At 42.4% G+C, this 5,006-nt stretch overlaps 1 long non-coding RNA gene across 1 annotated transcript; it reads right to left on the bottom strand.

The window, feature by feature from the left end:
* Positions 1 to 1,748: 1,748 nt before the first annotated feature.
* On the bottom strand, positions 1,749 to 2,811 carry LOC117366803. Its single transcript, XR_004540650.1, has 3 exons — positions 2,681 to 2,811; positions 2,250 to 2,442; positions 1,749 to 1,978 (listed from the first exon to the last, which is right to left on the bottom strand). It is a non-coding gene; the product is annotated as an uncharacterized LOC117366803 (long non-coding RNA).
* Between the last annotated feature and the right edge of the window lie 2,195 nt (positions 2,812 to 5,006).

Below are 5,006 nucleotides of genomic sequence, written 5' to 3'. Positions count from 1 at the left end.
TGAGCACACGTGTAGTCATGCATGCCTCTCCTTCCTAAGATAGTATGAGCCCCAGAGTGTGAGAATTAATAGGCAACATGCAGAGTGCAGATAGCTGTACACACTGTGCACACAGCCCTTCATCCTTTACCACCTCCTCTGGGTCCTTTGAGCCTCTGATAGGGCTTTCAGCAATTGCTTCTCTCTTATTTGGGCTGTCTGAGTCCTCTCTGCATACATACTGTCTTTTCTATGAAGACTGGTGTGCCACACAGTTTTGTTAACCTGGGTATGCCTTGGGCATGAAAAGGTTGGGAAACACTGATCTATACCCTGGACTGGAGTTAATTTTCTGAAACCAGCAAAAACATTCTTTGATTTTAAATGGTTGCAAAATCAAAACTTATTGGAATAGGTTTATAAATAAGATGACAGCAAATACAAGTCACAAAAAGCGCAGTTAGCAAGATCTTACACAATCGCTTGCACTTTCACCCTTATAAGCTGCAGTTGGTGCAGACGTTGCAACCTTCAGACAATGCAACGCATCAAAATGACCAGGTGTTCCTCAAGTGGCCCCCGAGATCACCGGACATTACTCTTTGTGACTTTTTCCTTTGGGGGTACATGAAAGACAGAGTGTACATACCTCCAATATCCGCAACTATGGATGATCTGCAGGAGCACATCACTGAAGCTATAATCTAATCTAATCTAATCCTTAGGTTTGTATACCGCATCATCTCCACGTTCGTAGAGCTCGACACGGTTTACAATAGGAGAAATAGGAAGGAACTACAACAGAGGGTTAGAGGTAGAAGTGTGAAGAAAATTTAGAGGACTTGGGATGCCAAGATATAAGAGTTTCCTTGATTCCTAAATTGGAGGGAGACTTACATTTTTTGAGAAAAGACAGGTTTTCAGATGTTTGCGGAAAACTTGGAGAGAGCTCAAGTTCCGAAGAGGGGAGGTAAGGTTGTTCCAGAGCTCAGTGATTTTGAAGTGGAGGGAGGTCCCTAGCTTCGGAGAGTCTAGTCTGAGCGCGACTATTGCATCAGTGTTTGCCGAGTTAACGAGTGTATGTAGCCTCAAAGGTAAAAGAATATTCCAATAAATTTCGGTTTTGTAACCATTTAAAATCAAGGAGTGTTTTTGTGGGCACCCTGTACATTTTAATGATTTAGCCTCTCTGCATGCAGTTATAGAGCATCTTTAAAACCTTGCACTGAATATACAAGGGCAGTTTATTTTTCTCAGCGACAAGTATAACAGAAATTCCTGTTTGGGACTGTGGCATCTTTCTTGAATCTCCTGTGTGGACATATATCTCCCAAACGACAGGAATTACTTATGCCGATTATCAGCAGTCAGATGCAAAATTTCACCATCGTGAAAACAAGATACCCAGCAGACAGAGATACTTTTTTTTTGAAAATATGTTTATTGAGGAGTCAACAAGAGAAACCAAGAAAATACAAAAAGAGAGTGAAACAATAGTCAGCAAGGATACAGTGAACTCAATCAAAAGCGCAAAACACAACCAGAGAAACCTCCACAAAGATCCAAAAGCAAGAATGACGTGTCTTTCATGGCAACCCCAACAATTTTTTCTATATATAACAAACAAACCCACCCGCGAAATCCCCTAGACAAAAAACCCCCATCCGCCCATACAATCACACCAGCCACTCTCACAAACATACCCCACATCCATACCCCCATCAACCAGACACCCCCCCCCCTGGACCCCGCAAGCTGGAGACTAACGAAAAACATACTTGCAATGTTCACCATGTGGAAAAACTGATCACCTCACATAGACAGGCATCTTCTATTTCAAGATGCCTGGAAGTCATTTGAAGATATTTTAGCTGTGCAGCTTATTAACACAAAATAATTAATTTTATGTTGGTTTTCTCCCACTGAATACTATTTGTATATGAAGATGAAAATATACTGAAAACTGGTAGAGTGTGAGGAAGGGATGGTCACTTGGGGCCTGGAGAAAAAAAAAACTGAATTATTTTTAATACACTGTTATGTATGGTTAAAAAACATTCATGGCACTGATATTAATTAGGCTGTATGTTGTTGATGCATGAAAACTTTTAAAGCCCTCCTCTGGGATTCCACCAATCCTGAAACAGTTGAGGGGCAAAGCCAGTTCATGTTGGCTTAATTCTCTTTTGCAAAGGTCACAGACCAGTCTGCAAGTAATCTCCACTGACCAGTACTAAATCTGCAGAACCGTGCAATAGCACACCACTAACCTCCAGTAAAACCATGGCAGCTTGCAACCAGAGGAAAGAAGCAGAGGAATTTTGCGGTTTGGTTGTTGCTCCGCCTGCAGTCACCCTTCCACCTTTTGGTATTTCAGTTATTTCAATATTATAACAGTTTGGCTGCTTCTTTTCAGACAAGAACAACAGGGGAGAGATGCTGCAGCCCCTTCCTTCAGGCAGCCTGCAGGAAAGAAGAAGGGGAGAGATTTTATTCATTCGTTCAGTTTTCTATACTCCCAGGGGAGCTCAGAACAGTTTACATGATGGGATGAGCCTGGGGTGCAACAAAAAACCAGTTACTCATCTCCAGTCCCTGGCCCTGCCTGCCCCCTCCTCTGACTCCACAGCTCCACTTCCTTTAAAGTCTACAAATTAAACCCTGGATACAATTTGAATTACTGAGTCACGTTCCAACCTACCAATAATTCATAAGATTAGAAGACTGTAGCTGAACCAAGCCAGTAAGGTATACAAGCTTCCTAAACACGCCCCTTAAAGGCTGGTGCCTTGCAAGGCCCTGAGAATATATGACCTCATTAAAAATTGCCGGCACTTTGAGAGTCCTCTTGTGGCCAATCAGATCATGTTCTAGGTTGTAATTTATGCCTTTGGTCACCCTGGCTAAGCCGTTTAATCTAATAATCAACATAAATCTCCGATTTTTATTACAGCATTTTGCAGCCTGAGCAGAAACCTTTGCTCCAGAGGATGGATTTGGCATCCTCAAAGCCGCCTTGTCCAACATTGTTAGTTTTAATATTTCAGGTCCACGATTCAGCCTGATCCGGTCAATAAAGTAGGCATTACTGAAAATAATAATAATTTAAAAAAAATGTTAAGATAGAAGGGGGGGGGGGGGATCTAGCATTCGTGATGAAATTCGAGCAAGTGAAAGAACTTGCTTTTGTGGCGGTTCAGTGACTGTTGCTGCCTCCTCTGGTTCTCTTCATGGAAGTTATTAAGTGTGTCCAGTGTCTTTACTGACAGACTATAACTCACCATTAAACCCAAGCAAGATCCCATTACTGTGGCATGGTGGCTCTCATCTGTATTCTGCTATTCAATTCTGCCTGCAAACGGAGAGCAGCTCCAACACGAGAAATAATGCAAATAAATTATAAAGGACGCCATTAATAAGCAATGATGTTCAATTTCCTGCTCTTTGCAATATCGATGCAGAAATCCAGACGGCTATTTAAGGCAGTTACTGCCATTCCACTCTCCATTAATTGGCAGAAGGTGTGAGTGTACATCTTTCAAATCATAATGATGGGAAAATTTGATTAGATGAGCTTTGCAGCCCTCCCCCGACTCCAATTCACATACACACACACACACACTTCACACACACACACACCCAATTCACACACACACACACACCCAATTCACACACACACACACACCCAATTCACACACACACACACCCAATTCACACACACACACACACAATTCACACACACACACACACACACTCAATTCACACACACACCCAATTCACACACACACACACCCAATTCACACACACACACACATACCCAATTCACACACACACCCAATTCACACACACACACACACAATTCACATACACACACTTCACACACACACCCAATTCACACACACACACACACACCCAATTCACACACACACACTTCACACACACACCCAATTCACACACACACACCCAATTCACACACACACACAATTCACACACACACACAATTCACACACACACACACACACTCAATTCACACACACACACCCAATTCACACACACACACACACCCAATTCACACACACACACACACACACATACCCAATTCACACACACACCCAATTCACACACACACACACACAATTCACACACACACACACACAATTCACATACACACACACCCAATTCACACACACACACACCATCTCACTGCTAACTTCCTGCAGTGGTTACAGGTGGCTAAGGAGAAGGAAATCCCTTCCAGTTCTAAATCGCTGCCATCAGCAATACAACAAGCAGGTTCAAGTTCATAATGTCTGATAATAAATAGAAACAAAAGAAAGTAGCACTTTATTTTCCAAACTTAACACATTTGCTGATTATATTATTTAATTTTCTATACCATTCTCCCAAGGGAGCTCACAATGCTTTACAATTTACATGAATTTATTCAGGTACTCAAACATTTTCCCTGACTGTCCTGGTGGGCTCACAATCTATCTAATGTACCTGGGGCAATGGGAGGATTAAGTGACTTGCCCAGGGTCACAAGGAGCTGCTGTGGGTTTCCCACAACCTCAGGGTGCTGAGGCTGTAATTTAACCATTCTAGAAATCAAAACGTAGCAAAAGTGAGCCAAGTATAGGACAATCAAGCCATTGTGACATCACTGAAGAGGTTGGCTCTTAGCCATTGGTGGAATGAGGCATTATGATGTCACAATACCAGCTCTGGTTATTAGAGGCTGAAGTTTTTCACGTTATTTATTTATTCAATTTTCTATACCGTTCTCCCAGGGAAGCTCAGAACAGTTTACGTGAATTTATTTAGGTACGCAAGCATTTTTCTCTGTCTGTCCCAGTGGGCTCACAATCTATCTAATGTACCTGGGAGAATTAGGTGACTTGCCCAAGGTCACAAGGAGTGTGGGTTTGAGCTCACAACGTCAGGGTGCTGAGGTGTCGCTTTAAACACGGCACCACACTCTCCCCTACTTGTTTGGTTCACAGTTTTTACTACCAGACAATGGCCCA

This window comes from Geotrypetes seraphini, chromosome 9 (assembly GCF_902459505.1).
Source record: "Geotrypetes seraphini chromosome 9, aGeoSer1.1, whole genome shotgun sequence".
Lineage (NCBI taxonomy): Eukaryota > Metazoa > Chordata > Amphibia > Gymnophiona > Dermophiidae > Geotrypetes > Geotrypetes seraphini.
This window is presented reverse-complemented; position numbering and strand designations above follow the sequence as displayed.